General features: G+C 40.2%; 1 protein-coding gene and 1 pseudogene across 11 annotated transcripts in view; both read left to right on the forward strand.

The window, feature by feature from the left end:
- FHIT (fragile histidine triad diadenosine triphosphatase) overlaps nucleotides 1-17814 on the forward strand; it is a 1449512-nt gene that overhangs the window by 322801 nt on the left and 1108897 nt on the right. For 5 of the 10 annotated variants that reach the window (XM_082848980.1, XM_082848977.1, XM_082848987.1 and 2 more), the window contains one exon: nucleotides 8612-8741. The exons of the other annotated variants lie outside the window; for them this stretch is intronic. The gene's annotated coding sequence lies outside the window, so the exon portion shown is untranslated. The remainder of the gene's footprint in view (nucleotides 1-8611; nucleotides 8742-17814) is intronic. 10 annotated transcript variants of the gene reach the window in all.
- LOC309967021 (DNA replication factor Cdt1-like) lies at nucleotides 2863-4723 on the forward strand (annotated as a pseudogene). The gene is made up of 2 exons: nucleotides 2863-2911; nucleotides 3195-4723. The product of its transcript is annotated as a DNA replication factor Cdt1-like (transcript).

Below are 17814 nucleotides of genomic sequence, written 5' to 3' on the forward strand. Positions count from 1 at the left end.
CAATAGCTCATATTTTGTGTCTTGTCTCCTAAACACTGTAAAGTTCTGTCTCCAGGAATAGACACTGGGACCTGTGCTTCTGGAACCCCATATTAATTAAATGTTCATTATATAATATATATTCTGTTTATAATATGTATTACATCATATAATATATATTATTTATATAATATTTATATATTATTAAATTATTATATATATTTACATATACATAATATATAATACATATTATATAATATAATGCATATTATAAACAGAATATATAATAGCCCCATATGTAACTAGAAGTTCATTAAATGTTTGCTGTGTTGAATGAATTTGACCCAAAGTAAGTTAAATGATGTTTTAACAACTATGGATATAATTCACAATCACAGCATGATTTTGTGTCTGGTTAGGATGCACAATTTGTATTTTTGCTTCTTCTTGCCTTCATAGAAATTATATTCTAGAATCTAGGAGATAAAGATAATAAATTGATACACATATGCATATTATAATGTAATGTAAAGTGGAGTAAGTGGTGTAAGGAATGTAAATCAGCATGCATTGTGAGAGCTTTGGGTTGCTTTTTGGATTGGGTAGTCAAAGAATACCTCTCTGATGAGGTGACATTTGAGGACAAATGTGATTAAAGTTAAGAGGAGGGGGTACATATGAATATTTGAGGGACAAGCATCCCAGCTAGAAGCAATAGTAAGGCCTGAGGACCTGAGTTGGGACTGTGCTTGTTGGAGGCCAGTGTGGGATGAGAAGGGAGCAGTGGGACATGTCATTGAAGAGGTGGCAGGACTGGATTGCATAGGACCTTTTCAGCCATGGTGAAGCTTTTAGATTTTTATTGTGAGAGAAACTACAGGAGGACTGAAAGGAAAGACATAACATGATCTGATTTATATTTTTAAAAAGTAATAGTTTCAGCTGCTCTGAATAGAAGAGGCTGAAAAGGTGGTCAGTTAGGAAGACATGGCTCTATGCCAGATATGGTAGGGGTGGCTTGGAGCCCAGTGATAGTAGTGGACAAGGTGAGAACTGGAAGGATTAGGAAAAATCCGAGAGGAGAGCCAACTGTGTTTATGCCTTCTAATTTATTTACTGCTGTACAACGCTTTCAAAGCAGCGTTCTCCATTGGTATTTATTTTCATCTTATAATTCTATTTAAGGCAAGTTTTTTTTCAATTTACCAAACATTCTTTTATTTATACTTACTTTTGGGATAACACTTAATGACTAATTAGTCAATAAAAACCAGAGTTCTATCTGGGGCAAGAATGTGTTCCTGTGGTGAATTTATTTATCCATCTTTTTCAAAAGTAATTGCATTTTTGTATTCGTTCTTGAATACTGTGTCATTTCCCAAATAACTATTTGGGAGGTGGAATTTTTTTATGCTATTCTAATTTTGTATCCTCTTCCTTCTAATATCCCCATCTGTACTTTGTATTACAAACTTCATCAGACCACTGCACGCTATTATAGCTGTCGTCACCATGGGGAGAAAATGACTAATTGAAGCTGCTTATTGATATAATAGAGCAGGTTGTGACACATGGCGAGAATACTGGAATGATGGGCTCCAGCTGATGTTATGTAAAAATATTCAGCCATGAAATATGCACTTGTGGATGGCTTTTTGCAGATGTCTGCAGAATGCAGATAATCTGTATTCTGAGGAGATCTGCAAATTGAAGATCTATATGACCAGTTAGAATTATAGCACAGTGAGGAGAGAGCGGTGCGGTAGGTAATGATATAGCCTTGAATCTTGGGTAATAATAATTATAACCTGCCTATACTTATAAGCAAAAGTAGATGATATTTACCCCCAACCCCCATTTCAGAGGGAATGGATCAATTGGCAGAAAAATGATGTGAACTTTTGGATATTTTGGAATCCCTTCAATGCAAGATATATTGGTATCATGAATGGAAGTATTAATTGGTATATTGTCTTTGGAAAGTTATTTGACCATAACTATCAAAATAAAATTCACACAACCCTTTGACCTAGCAGTTTCATTTCTAGTAATTTATTTTAGAAATATAGTCACTAGATGCACAAAAATCTCTGTACTAAAATATTCATCATGGCATTTTGTTTAATAACGAATGATTTAAAATAGTCTAAATGTACAAGAAATAGATTAGGTGAATAAATTATGGAATATTTATGCACTGTAATATAGTTAAGCCTTTATAAAGCCTGTATCTATATAGAACCATCTCTAAGTGAAAGAAGGGTTAGAATATGTAACCCTTCTTTCTTAATATATAATTTGTGGTCATAGAAATGTAAAGTATATGTATATATATTTATATATGCATATGTTGAAGACTGCATAAGAGATTTTTTAAAGCATGGGTCAGAAGACATTTTTCAATGTACATTGCTACTTTGGTATTATTTCAATTAATTACTTCTTGGATGTATCATCTATTCAAAAATTATAAGTTAAGAAAATTATAGGGGTGGTATATGTGTATGTTTTTACTCCCCTCTTACATAAAGATGTCTTTGCTTGATTCTCTGCTGTATTGCACCTGACTTCTCTCTTGAGAGTTTTCTTATAATTTCTGTTAGAACACCTTTTATTAGGATATCATTGCACTGACACTTTTAGTAATGAGGTGGCAACTCCCCTTATTCCTTTATTGCTTGCCATGACTCCACAGAATATAGCTCTACCACTTTCTTCCAAGGTTCGGGTCCTTCCTGTCCAGGAGAACTATTTAGAAATTTGTTTGTGCCAATAGTTTCTGCCCACAGCGGGGGCGGGACCAGGGTGCAGCGAGAAAATCAGCAGGAAACGCATCTCCACTTCTGCTTGTGGTCCCACTGCTGGGGTCTCGCTGCTCCCGCCATGGCGCAGTGCCATGTGCAGAGTGATGCCATCATTGGGCATTATGAATGCGAGACTGAATAATTAACAGCCACCCCTTAGACGGAGGACCAGGTGCAGGGTAGACTCTTTCTGGATGTTGTAATCAGAAATAGTGCGGCCGTCTTCCAGCTGTTTGCCTGCAAACATGAGCCTCTGCTGGTCAGGGGGGATGCCTTCTTTATCCTGGATCTTGGCCTTCACATTCTTGATGGTGTCACTGGGCTCCACCTTCAGGTCTTGCCCGTCAGGGTCTTCCCAAAGATTTACATACCACCCCTTAGATGCACCAAGCCGGTCTGGTGCACCCTGAGCCCCGCGCCCCGGCCCCGGCTGGGCCCAACCCGCCGAGCCCCAGCGCGATGAGCCTGCTCTGCCCCCGCGCAGGAGGCTGCGGCTGCTGGCCAACGCAGTCTCTGGCCCTAGTTCCCCAGCTGTCCCTGGCTCCCCAGAGCACTCTTCTCCCCAAAGCAAGAAGACAAAGGCCACCCTCTCAGCTGGTCAGCGACCCTGACTGGCAGCCCAGGAGGACACAAGGTCCCTTCAAAGGTCACCCTTTCTGAGCTCAAGTCTTGCCTGCAGTGGGCGCAGGAGCTGGGGGCACGGGTCCAGGAGCTGAAGGCAAGTGCACAGAAGAATGCTGGGGAACCCAGAGCACCGGAGGACAAGGGGCACCCAGCGGGGCTACGTGGTGAGCAGATGCCTGCCTATCAGCGCTTCCTCGCCCTGGCCCAGCAGGGGCCCCCGGGCCTTGTGCTGCCCTACAAGTACCAGGTGCTGGCCGAGATGTTCTGCATCATGGACACCATCGTGGGCATGCTGTACAACCGCTCTGAGACTGTGACCTTCGCCAGGGTCAAGCAGGGAGTCCAGGACATGATGCACAAGCGCTTTGAGGAGCGCAGTGTGGGCCGGATCAAAACCGTGTACCCTGGCTCCTACTGCTTCCGCCAGGAGCGCTACGCCGCCACATTCAAGGACGATGGCAGGAGGTCTGATTACCAGCTCACCATCGAGCCGCTGCTGGACCAGCAGGCTGGCAGTGTGGCTCCCCAGCTCACGGCATCGCGCCTGCTGCGGTGGTGCCAGATCTTCAGCCAGAATCTGGTAGCCCATGTCCGGTAGTATCACAGGGCCTTCCTGGCCTCCCTGAAACCCCCCCACCCCCCGCCGCCCATGGAGGTTCCTGAGGACCAGCTGGCACGCTGGCACCCCCGCTTCAATGTGGACGAAGTGCCTGACATCGAGCCGGCCAAGCTGCCCCAGCCGCCCACCGTGGAGAAGCTGGCCACCGCCCAGGAGGTGTTGGCCGGTGCCCACAGCCTGGTGTCATCCAGGATGGAGAAGGCTCTGAGTGACCTGGCTCAGCTCACGGCCGAGCCTAGCAGCCCCTGGTCCCCCAGCCCGGCACTGCCAGCCACCCTGCCGCCATGCCGCCTGCCGCCCTGAAGGGGATGTCCCAGGTCCTGCTGGAGCGGATCCGGCCCAGTAGGCGCAGAAGCAGCTGGCGCAGATGACCCGGCGCCTGGAACAGGAGCAGTGGCTGCAGGGGCTCGAGCGGCTGCCTGAGGTGGCCCGCGTGCTGCGCAGCGTCTTCAGGTCAGAGCACAAGCCAGTGCTCAGCATGGAGATGGCCTGCACCAGGATGGTGGGCAGCTACCGCACGGCCACAAGCCCCTGGGAGATGGAGAAGCATGTGCACCTCCTCTCTGAGCTGCTGTCCGACTGGCTCAGCCTCCACCGCATCTGCACGGACACCTACGTCAATCTGGGCAAGGCCGCCGACCTGGCGGGTGTCTTGGCACGGCTGGCCCACCTTGCCCGTGCTGAGGAGGCGCTGTGAGCCCGGAGGACAGGTGCCAACACAGACGGGCCGCCGGGCCTGTGTCTTACTCTCTTTAGGAACACGACACACTTTGCTTTCCCTGTCCTAAGTCCCCATGAGGGTCAGGGCTCTGGTTGCTGGGCTTGAGGGCCTCTGATTAGTGTGGTGGAGGCCCCCCTCGTATACAGGGTGCAGGGAAGTGGGGTGGGGGAGAGGTAGTGTGGTTGGCAGAATAACCCTCCCAGGTGTCCACGTGGGATCCTGAGGTGGTCCTGGAGTATCTTGGTGGGCCAGGTGTCACACAGGGTCCCCATAAGAGGGAGGCAGATGCAGAATCTGAGATTGGAAGGTGCCGGCAGGAGCCACGAGCCAAGGAACATATTCTCCCTGGAGCCACCAGAAGGAACCAGCCCTGCCCACCCACGCCCTGATTTTTGTACTTGGCCTCTAGAACTGTAAGATAAAGTCAGAAAAAAAAAAAGAAAAGAAACAAGAAAAAGAAACTTGTTTTAATAAATGGTAAAATCATTCAAATGCACTGGTTCTGAATTTCTGATGGGTGCATTTGTGAAAATGCTGAGGAGCTTCTGGAGTCAGAGGCCTGGTCCTTTTCAACAACAAATAGAAATTAAAGGCTATTAATGATGCTTATCATTAACTTTTAAAAAGCTCTCTCTACCCCCAGCAAGTTAAAAAGCTATTGTTTGAAATGTATGACCCAAAACTATGTCATTCTCTATTATATGTGATCGCATAAAGCCCAAGAACAATGTTTAAAATTGTCTTAATCATTGTTATAAAAGGAATTAATGAGTGGTAACATTCAGAAACCCCATTGTTCATATTATGTTTTGGGGGTATGGAGGAGGAAAAGGGAGAAGGAAGAAAAATACATTTAAAAGAAAGTTAAACAACAACTTGTAAGTTTCATTCTCTGTTGCTGGAAAACCAGCTGATTATACATGAATGTATAATAAAACAAGTGTTTGGCACACTGAGGTGTATGAACTATGTAGCGTAATCAGAGCTTATTTTCCTGCAATGGAGATTGAAATTTATGCTTATTCTAAGCAGTACCTTTCATTCCATTTTTATTTTCTAAGGGAGAGTGAACTTTACAAGTTGCTGCTTAACAATACCAGAAGTGCTAATTCCTATACAATGAATAGTGAAGTTTACAAGTTGCCATTTGACATGCCCACATTTCTGTTTGTTTGTCCTCCCTCCCCACCCCCCCAACAAGGTATAGTAAAATTTATAAGGTTAGTAAAAACCCTTCATTATTAATACAAGGTTACATTGCTGTTGGGAATTCCATAAATGGCATATGAACATATCTAAGGGGGAAGCATAAAGGTGGACGTTATGAGGCAAGAAATTCTTTCAGGAACATTGAATTTATAATCATCACTCAAGAAAGAACATGCAGAGACACTCATTCATGGCTTTGTGTCCCCATGACCCCATTCCCTTGGCTCCTTGGTTCTGTTATCCTTCAAGTATGTTTCATTGGGTCTTTTTTTTGGGAAATCTATCTAACTCTTCCTTTGCAAATCTTCCTCAGCTCAGGCTATACATCCCTCCTCTTCCATGGTCCCTTTTTCTCCACTTCCATGCTCTTCCCTGAGCACTCAGAGTGGCTACTGTGTACACAATTAATTAAATGAATGGTTCACAGCCTTAGGCCGTCACTTCTATTATTATCTGGTACTGCTACTTAAATATTTTATTATTACAGCATTTTATTGTTATTAAAATTTTAAGATATACATGCCTTATTTCACCAATTTTATTATAACAAGACCCTTGAGGGGAGATATCAGGCCTTAAAATTCCTTATGCTCCCAATGGGGGCGTGTATATAATCGTGTAATCGAAATGAAGTGGATGTTTTTACCAATCACAAGAACCAGGAGAGAAAGGAAATGATAAAGGAACGACACCCTGTCGTACGTAACTGGTCTGAGAAGATGGTTGCAACAAATTCTTCCATTTCTGTCTGTGCATGTCTCTTCTCCCGTAAGGAGATAAAGTCCTCTTTCCCTCCCCGTGAGTTTTGGTTGACATTTTGACTTTTTTTGGCCAATAGAAAATGGCAGAAATAACACTGTGTCAGTTCTGAGTCCAGCTAGACTTTAGGTTGGCTGGAGATAAACACTCTTTAGAGCCCTGTGCCATCTCTTTAAGAAGTCTGGTTATGCAGCAAGAGAGAGGTCATCGGGATTGAGTTCGTGGAGGATTACGAAGATATGGAGAGAGGCCCAGCCATCCCCCAGCTGTCCCAGTCATATCAGCCGAGGGGCATGGAGGGAAGGGAAGCCAACTTGGATCTTGCAGTCCCAGCTGGACTGCCCCGGTCAACATTATGTGGAGCAGAGAGATGAGTTGTCCCACTAAGGGCTGCCCAAACAGAAGGACAAATAAATGGTTGTTATTCTTATTGTTTTAAGTCACTAGTTTTGGAGTGGTTTATTGTATAGCAGAGATTACAGAAACACATCCAAAATGGGTTAAGTTGTATATTAAATTTTGTGGTCTACAATAGTGCTTTTTGAGCTTTAATGTGCATACAAATCACCTAGGGTTCTTGTTAAAATTCTGATTCTGTAGATTAGGGGTGGGGCCTGAGATTCTGCATTTCTAAGAAGTTCCCTGGTGCTGCTGATGTTCTGGTCTGTGGGCCACATTTTGAGTAGAAAAGGTCAAAGCAGGGAAGTCCATTCTTCCAAAGATTAACAAGTTGCTTATTACAACCAGGAAGGTTATACTTGCCTTTCTGTTGAGATTGCAGATCCTGCACAGGCTGTATCAGCTGCCCATTAGACATGCCAATGCCAAAAATATAAAGTCAGACAAATGTGCATTTTAACCAAAGTACTAGGCAAGTTCTATTTTCTTAAAGTCTAACTTTCCTGAGAGTGACTTTATTCCCCTAAGCTTCGTGTCTGTTTAACCAAGAAGCACGCTCTGTGACAATTGTTGATAATGGTAATAATGACAGCAATTACTCTACACTTCACAAGTGCTTTGTTGTGAGCCAGAATCTGTACTAAGTGCTTTATATACATTTCATCATTTAATTCCTATAACATACATGACTGTCACCATTTTGCAGATGAGGAAACTGGGGTTCAGGGAGGTTTAGTTACTAGCCCTCGTCACCCAGTGACTAAGATAGGATTCAGTTCTGTATGATGTGACTCCAAAGTTCAGGTTGATAACTACTCTGCCACACTGCTTCCAACTACAAGCCTAACACAGGCCTCAGGTTAGTGTATTATGGCTCACATTCTTTCTTTTTGGACTTGTTTCTTGGTAGTAGTGGTGGTAGTAGGAGCAGTATAGATATTTTCGTTCCATACAGTAAGTTGACTTTGGGAAATCCTAACAGAGATACCCGAAATGTTCTTGCGCATGTGCACGTGTGTGTGTGTGTGTGTGTGTGTGTGTGTGTGTCTGTCTGTCTGTCTGTCTGTCTGTGTATATGTGTGTAAGGCAGGAGCGGAAACACCTTTGAAACCCATTAGTTGGGAAATTTAATTTTTTGTAGCAACATTCACATAATTATTGTCAGCATTTTACAGTGGTATTTAAAGTGCTGATATGAGGAAAGTCTTTACCAGAATAAATATAGATGATTTGTTTAAACTTCAGTAGTCTCTTGTTTTCACTGTGTTGCCTATTGCAGCAAAATAATTTCACCCCCCTCCCTTTGCTTTAGACTTACTGTTTCCCCCTCTATGGCATTTATCAGACAGAAGCTACTACTGTTTTAGGTTTCCATCAGAGTAGCATAAAATACTTCTAAAAACCATAAAAGACTCTGATATGACCTACTTTGAAATTAGACGGCCAGGACATCTCTTTACTCGTCGGTTTGAATGCCTCTTCTCTGCTCTCTTGAAGGTTAAAGGAACTGGCAGTGCTGGAAATGGCAGTGCTCTGTGGCACCAAAGCCAGTGCCCTGCAGGGACCTACTCCATAGTGACTTGGGATTAGATGAAGACACCAGGACACCAGGATCTCTGGCTAGAAGGTTTACTTAACTCTCAAATCTCTTTACTGCTGAGGTGGCTGTTCTGCAACATGATGGTGGTGATGGAGGGGTGTGTGTGAGAGAGAGTGTGTGTGTGTGTATACAGAGTTCTTTAAGGTGAGATCATTTGGCTGCACACTTTTTGGAGGGGTCAGTACAAATTTTATTGTCTTCTTTAGGTGAAGAGGCAAGGTGTACGGGGGTGGTGACAGGACTTGATTGGGACTTGAATCATTGCTCGGAAGTAACAGTGATTTTCTTCAAAATCACAAAATCCATGTTTCTCTGACTGCCTGCTTTTCTTCAAAATGAGCTGGTCACTTCCTGGTACAACAGTGATTTTCTTTGTCATTCTGAATGAATCATTTACAAGACAAATGGTCCATTTCGATTGATTTCCTGATCTTTTGGACATGAAATATTTCATGTTTCTTTTAAGATAAATATCTAATTTTTCCAACAAATGTAGTATTGTAAGTACCTTTTGAGAAATATTTAATAAGCACATTTTATTTCCTTGGAACTACGTGGAAGAACTCTCTGGACCTTTATTAGTTTGCATGTTGCTATTCAGAAAAGTGTGGAATATCCTCCATTAAATTTTACCACTTTCTAAATTATGTTCTTCAAAGAAAAATTCCAAGAAGGCAGAGGCTTGCTTAAGTGAAACATTGCTGAATATGCTTTTCTTGCAGGTTTCCAAGAGTCTTAGATATCTAATGTAATTTGTTTCGAGAAGACTGTGGGTGACAAAGCACTGCTGGTAGGGGTTTGACACATATAGTATTACGAATGGATTCCTTAGCAATCATGTGGATTGGCCAAGAGAGGAGAATTTAAATGGAACGCTCAGTAGAAAATAAGTACTCTGTGCAGTGAAGAAATAAAAATACATTTGGTAAACACACAACATAAAAAGGTTACACTTACTATTATCATTATTTTAACTAATTTATTTTTGGCTGTGTTGGGTCTTCGTTGCTGCGCACGGGCTTTCTCTAGTTGAGGTGAGCAGGGGCTACTCTTCGTCGAGGTGCATAGGCTTCTCATTGCAGTGGCTTCTCTTGTTGCGGAGCACGGACTGTAGGCGTGTGGGCTTCAGTAGTTGTGTCGCGTGGGCTTCAGTAGTTGTGTCGCGTGGGCTGCAGAGCGCAGGCTCAATAGTTGTGGTGCACGGGCTTAGTAGCTCTGCAGCATGTGGGATCTTCCCGGACCAGGGCATGAACCCGTGTCCCCTGCATTGGCAGGAGGACTCTTAATCACAGCTCCACCAGGGAAGTCCCAAAAGGTTATTATCAAATGAGACTTTTTGTAGTGTCAGCATAATCTTTCTTTTTTTCATTTATTGCTAATTAATTAAAGGAAAAATATCTTTGAAAAATCTGTAAAGGTTGTCCTATGGTTTGTTTTATTAAAATTGCTTAAATCTGATGTGGGAACTTTCTGTTAGCAACATTCTGAAATTTGGACAAAAGCAAAGTAATAGCTTATAATATATATATTTTGAAAGTTGAAAGTAGTATTGATTCATACTATTTTCCTGAGAGGAAGTTAAGTTTATTGTTTTCATAAATTCTCCAAATTCTTTTGGTTATGTAGAGAAGGAAAAATAATTTCCCCTCTGCCCTTCTGAATTCTTGGCTGAGACCACCCCAAACCTCCCAGTAATAAAAGATTAACAGGAGAAAAACCAACAGAAATTTATTAACCTGTATACTTCCTGTATACATGGGAGATACCCAGAAAAACTGAGTAACTCCCTGAGATGGTGCATCTACTACCTTAAATACCATCTTCAGCTAAAGACATAAGAAAGATAAGGAGGGTTGGGGTAGGTAGTTATGGAGTTTACTAGGAAAAGCGTGGTAAACCAGGGTAAGATTTGTTCTGTAGATTTAATGCCTTCTCCATTGAAACGATTCTCTTGTGATTTAGTCATCCTTCTCTTCTTGGTACAGAGAGGGAGACACTTACTAATGGAGATTTCCTTTATAAATGTAAATATCTCTTACAAAAGGGCAAGTTCTACTCTATTTTCAGAGCTTCTCCTGTGTCTGCTGTTTCTTACAATAATTGGCTCAAAATAATCCTTATGCTGAAGAGTCATATTTTGGGGTGACATATTCTCCTACCCTTCAGTTGTAAGTGGGTAAAACTGAAGTCAGGATATCCCGAGAGAAATGAAAATGGGAATTTTGGCTCACATAATTTCAGTTTCCAGTGGGATGAACCTGACTTTTGTCATGGATGGCTATAGGTGCTTCATTGTATATTCAAAACTGTTTCTTCCAGGGGTGAATCTAGGTTTTGTGTAGCCTGAAGTTTACACAGTTTGAAGAAGCTTCTTTATTAAAAGATCATAAATGACCACATTGCTCTAAAAGGACCTGGAAACTTAAGTTGCAATCGCTTCATGGTTAATTTGCCTCTGCTCCTCCCCATCTCATAGCCCATTTCTTCTCTACATGCTCTTAATTTTCCTTCAGTCTAAGTCCTTGTGGTGGTTGAATTTAACTACTATTAAAAAACAAAATTCAACTGAGTGAATTTGAAGATCTAATTGGCTTTATTCAGTGATTCATGAATCAGGCAGCATCCTGTCTAGTAGATAGAAAAGGGCTCCAAAGAGCCTCAGACAAGGAAAGGGCAGAAAGCGGGTGGGATAAGAAAGTCATAAATAAAAGAAAGGATTGTTTCAGGCAAAGTTACCTTCTTGGGGGATGGCAGAGTTCCATCAGATGGATTATCTCACCAGTGCTGGCCAGGAAATTTCAGACTGACTGGTTAAGATTACATTTCTAGGAGAGGCTGAAACTACAATTAGATTAGGTATTAACTCTTGATTTGTTGACATGGGGCTTAGCGCAAGTGACTCCATTCTGGGCCTGTTTTCTTCTTCTTTGTTTTTTTTTAATACTACCCACGTTCTCAGAAGCGCCATTCTCTTACAGCTGATTCATATAAATCCCCCCAGAAGACTCAGATTGGTTAGCTTGGGTCACATTCCTACCTCTGGTGAGGGAGATGAGACACCTCAGTTGAGATCCCAGGAGAAAACAATGAGTTGGGGAGGCGCAGTGCCGTAAGGGAGTCAGATGTTGATCAGTCTAAATAATGGGTGTTGACTTCCATGCTCTTCACCCTCTTTTGTTGACCTGGGGGGTAGAGGTGGGTCCTCTAAATTGGATGTATGAAACACCCATTTAAACTTGAATTTTCAGCTCTCTTCAGGGATTAAGCTGACCTTAGTAAGAGCAGAAACCATACACAGGCAGGCTGGGAGGTCAATTTCTGATTTTCTTTCAAGTAAACCTCACTTTGGTGTTTTCTGCATGTGAGATACTGGGAAAGGATATCTGGTTGAGAGCCTCTCCCTTGTTGTATCTTCCTTTACCCAGAATTCGTTCTCAGACACAATATGAAAAATATTCCATTGGTCAGTATTGCTTTTTTTCATAGAAGTCCTGTGGAAAATTACAAAGAAAGTGAAAACTTGATTCCTAAACTCCTTATCTGTCTTTCTGCTTCCTTTAGATTTCCTTGTCCTTGCCGATGTTCACCTTTCTGGAATAAGATAATGAAAAGAAAATGGATGATATGTTTCCAGAGTTGAAAGTATCTATACATCATAGCACCACTTTATGATGCTGCTGTAATTAATGATGATACTATCAGTATATCAGACATGTGAACACATCTCCTTTCATAATAAACTCCTTCAGTACAGCAGTTGCCATTAAGAAGTACCCTCTTTTATGGATGATGTAACTGCTGTAATATTTGGAAGTACATGCTGAGTATGAGAATATTAGTGTATTAAGGTTCTTCTGAAAAACAGAACCAATAGGAGGTATTTGTGTGTGTGTGTATGTGTGTGTGTGTGTGTGTGTGTGTGTGTGTTACCGAACTCAGGTCCAGCTGCTCGCTGCTTGAAAATCAATACTCAAGAGGCAAGTGTTGGTAGAAATGGAAAAAGTTGTTTTTAATCAGAAAGCTGGCAATCTGGGGAGAAGGTGGACTTGTGTCCCAAAACCAACTCTGAAGACTCTGCTCAGCCATGAACGTTTTTAAAGAGAAAAGGAGAAAAAATCTCAGTTAATCATTGAGATAGGGGATCAGACTCATTGCCATTTTCCACTACGTGCAGGCTTGTTGACTTCTTGTGATCTTTCTTTAGATGCTATTTTGTTCACACAGTTTGTTCACAAGATTACCGAAGGGGAAGCTAGGGAAGAGATTTAGTTATCTGTTAATTGCTTATTCTTCATTTCTATTTCTTTGATGTAAGGAAAGAACCAACAGGTTGGGCAAGGTATTCTGTGATCAAAAGATTTGAAAGTGTGTTTGGGCCAGAGATGAATAGTGCCTGGCTTAAGGTTAGTTACAATATAGCAGCGGTCCCCAACCTTTTTGGCAACAGGGACTGGTTTTGTGGAAGACAGTTTTTCCACGGACCGGGGTGGGGGAGTAGAATGGTTCAGGCAGTAATTGGGAGCAGCAGATGAAGCTTCGTTTGCTCGCCCACTGCTCACCTCCTGCTGTGCGGCCAGCTTCCTAACAGGCCGTGGACCACGGCCCATGGGGTTGGGGAACCCTGCAATATAGCTTTGCTAAAGTGACAAGACAAAAAGGGCCTCCTGCAAAGTGCTCTTTCCTGCCAAAAGCTGTTTACCTGTGTGTGTGTGTGTTTATTTATAAAGGAATAAATAAATATATTTATTATATATAGGAATTGGTTTATATGATTATGGAGGCTGAGAAGTTGCACAATCTGTTATCAATAAGCTGGAGATCCAGGAATGCTGGTGGTGTAGTTTTAAGAACCAGAAGGCGGATGGTGCAAGTCACAGTTGATGGCAGAAGACTGTCCCAGCTTAATCAGTCAGGCAGAGAGGATGCATTTCCCTTTTCTCTGTCTTTTTGTTCTATTCAGGCCCTCACTGGATTGGATGATGCCCTCTTATCTAGAAACACCCTCAAAAACACACCTAGAAATAATGTTTAATCTGGGCACCCTGTGTTCCAATCAAGTTGAGATATAAAATTAACAACCACAGTTAACTAAGGTATGGCATCAATAATTAAAATCACATTTAAAAAATAGGAACATGCAAAAATGAGAATATCTTGAGCAGCTAGGCTCTTTGAGGACCGGGTCCCTGCTTATCATTTTTGTGTCTCTCAAAGGTCCACAAAGTACCTTCTATATTCTAGATGTTAAATGAATGAGTAAATGAGTGAGTGAATGGCACTGCTAATACCACTTCTTTTTGTCTGTTGCCTTGTGTTTTCAGGCTTCAACTCTGGTCATGATTTTTATCTCTCGACTTGTCCCTTTTCTTTTATAAGAGACTTGAATATCTTTTTTTTTTTTAATCCTGATCTTTTCTCTTTTAACCTTTGATTCCTGACATTTCCCTTTCCATTTCTCACTTTCTTTTATAGTACAACCGCTTTTGTCTGTTTCAGTCTCTCTTCTCCATAGCTTTTTGTGTCAATTTTTTTATTCTTGTAACTTTTCTCTTTTTTAGATACTGTTGGTGAGCTGGTTACTGTATTGAGTTAAAGAAGGCACCCCATTGAGTCATTGTGAGAGAAAGCTGATTAACTGACTAATGATGTAATTTTTACTGTGTTAGGGTCTTTAGCTGCTACAATCTGGGGAAATGGATTGCTTTATAATGGCATTTTTATCATAATCCAAACCTCAAAGCACCTGTACTTTTGTTCCTTTTTCTTTGATTTTTTAAACCTACTAGTTATAAATATTGATTCTTTAACTTTCTCTGTATTCTCTGTTTTAAAAATAATACCCATAACTGAAGATACTATGGTAATAAAAATCAACCCTCCACCCCACCCCAGGATGTTCGTTGGCCTCCAGTTATTGCTGGTCTTATTTTCCAGCATAGGAAAGAGAACTAATCAGAACCAATTGAACCCTCCAGAATTCTGTGTTGGGCATGTAGGAAATATCAGATAGGTATAATCATTAGGCTGATGTGATTAATATATTTGTTCTACTAATCATATTATTTCATATTATACAATAAGTATGTTTCAATAATCTGATTTATTATTTATTTGAAGGGCAGAAAAATATTGTGTCTATGATAATGAACTCTGAATCTAAATTTCTTAGGTTCAAATCCTAACTACTCTGATTACTAGCTTGGGCAAGTTATTTTCTCTCTATAGTATTCAATTTCCAAATCTGTAGAAGTATTACTATCAATCACATAGAATTATGAGGATTAAATGAGTTATTATTGAAATCCCCTTATGAATAGGGCCTGACACATAGCAAGCATTTAGAAAATGCTAATTGTCCTTGGTTTTTTTTTTTACAGTCTATCCCAATTATTTTCCTCCCAATTTTTTACTTTGAAAATATTAAAACTTAAGAAAAATTGAGAGAACAACAGATACCCAAATACCTTTCACAGGAATTCAGTTATTCATTAATATTTTGGCACTGTTGTTCATTTGCTTTCTTTTTCTCATTTATATACTTTTGAAAACTAATTGCAATTCAGCTGTAGACATTGTATTTCCACCTGACATTTAACCTTGTGTCTCCTAAGATCAATGTGTAACCATAATACTATTATCACACCCAAGAAATTTAAACACTATGTTATCAAATATAGTCAAATGTCCCGATTAATGTCCCTTGTACCTTGTAGTGTCCCTTTTTCCTTATTTCTATTTTCTTTTCTATAAATCCACTCAGATTACACATTTCTTTAGTTGTTGCACTGCTTTGGACTCTTTAATCTAGAATAGTCTCCTGCTTTTATTTATCTTTCATGAGTTAATATTTTTGAAGTTTCCAAGCCAGTGTCTTGGAATGCCACGCAATGTGGATTTGTCCAGTTGTTTCCTCATAATTAGATTTAGTTTAAACATTTTTGGCTAAAATACTACCTAGGTGATATTGTATACTTCACATTGCATCATATCAGAGGCACCTAATTTGTTTGTATCATTCTTGGTGATGCCATATGATCACTTGATTAAGGTGATATTCTCCAAATACCTCAAATTTTGGAAGGTATGTGTTTTATTGAGATTTGTTTTTTGCTTTGTAATTAGTAAGTAATCTGTGAGGTGATATTTTGAGAGTGGGTGAATATTCTGTTTCCCAAGAACTTTTCATCCATTGGTTTTATTATTCATGGATGAATCTTGCCTGTTGGTGTTCTTCTAATTGTATTAGCCTTATATATTTATTAGCTGATATTCTTTGGTAACAAAAGAGCTCCTCCTCCCTATACCCGTAGTAGGATTGGATTATTATCATCCTAGCTGGAACAATTTACTCATACAGTATGGTACTTCTTTCAGCTAAAATAAAATATGTGTTTTCTTTGCTGCTTTTATCACAAATTTTTTTTTCAAACTTTGTATTAAGTAAGGTCAGCTTACAGAAGATGCACAAATCATATGTGTATAGCTCAAGGAAGTTCCACAAATTAAATATAACTATATAAACAGATCCTTATTCTTTAGTGATGCTCAAATTGTCCCCAGGTTAGCCAGTAGGATCCCCTCTAATCTAGTTCCTGTGTCCTTTTGACATGTCTCTGTCAGTTTTGAGTATGCCCTTGAAGAAAATAAGATCTTTTAAGCTTACATTGTATTTTCCCTAGTCCTGATCAAGAATAAGTCATTTCTTCAAAGAGTACTGCCTCCCTTTAGTGGGGAATGGAATTTAGGAACAAAGATTTGGCTACTAGGTGGGATCATTGATACTTTGGTGTCATTACTTCTAAGATATATGTATGTATTTATGTGTATATACATGTATATACTATATATGTAATAACCTACATTTCAAATCCAACATCACAAAATTCTTCTTCAGCTATCCTCATTCCTTATTCATACCTCCTTTATTCCACTGTGAGAGTTCAATGTATTGATTCATTTGCTCTATCCTATAACATTCAGAAAATAGTGTCAGAAATACTACATCAATACTACTTCCAACAACCAATCTACTAAGTAAAGTTCAAGATTAATTTGTACTTCTTTTTGTACTAATGCTCCACTGTGAATATACATTCAGAGTACCAGACTCAAAACTTATTGGAATTCATTTTTTGTCCTCTGTGGTTATTTTTATCAATATAGCATACCTTCTACTTCTTTTCCTGTTTGCATGCAAGTTTAGGTTTTATTTTTTCCATCTTTTTCTATTTGAATATGTAAAACTTTACATGGTTCAAAAGCCAAACTTAGATAAAAAGTTGTCCAAGGAAGTCCTATTTCATGCCTACCCTTTCAACCCAGGTCTTACCTACCCTCCATAGTAAATGTTTTCATTAGTTTCCAGTTTATCCTTCAGGTGTTTATTACAAAACTAGCAAATACATACATATATACAAATGCTTACTTTCTGTCCTTTCTTATGCAGAAGGTAGTGTACTATACATATTCTTTTTCACTTTGCTTTTTTTTAACCTGGCAAATTTTCCATATCATTTTATAAAAATCCTCCTTATTCTTTATTACAGCTGCCTAGTATTCCTTCTTGTGATATACCGGGGTGGTTCCTGTGGATGGCTTAGATTGTTAAGTATTTTGTTATTAGAAATAAGGCCACAGTGAATAACTTTGTGTCTATTGTTTCTCCTTTATGGTTGAAGGTATATGTTTAGAGCGAATTGCTGTAACTGACATTGCTGTTAGGTAAACATACAGATAAATAGGTAGATGGATATATGAGTAAACAGATACATAGTTTTATTAGCCAATACCACATATCCCTTCATACAGGTTATACCCTTTTGCATTCTCACTAGCAATGCAAAAGAGGGACTGTTTCTCCACACCCTTGACAACAGAGTATATTGTCAAGCTTTTGAACTTTTGCTAATCTGGTAAGTGAGACACGGTATCTTGGTGCAGTTGTTTTTAAATAAATGTCTTATTTTAGAATAGGTTTATATTTATAGAAAAGTTGTAAAGATAATACAAATTGTATGAGTTCTCATGTACTCCACACCCAGTGTTTCCTATTGTTAACCTCTTATATCAGTGTAGTACAATTGTTGTAATTCTAACTGTA

Source organism: Leucopleurus acutus (assembly GCF_964270905.1).
Source record: "Leucopleurus acutus genome assembly, chromosome: 10".
Lineage (NCBI taxonomy): Eukaryota > Metazoa > Chordata > Mammalia > Artiodactyla > Delphinidae > Leucopleurus > Leucopleurus acutus.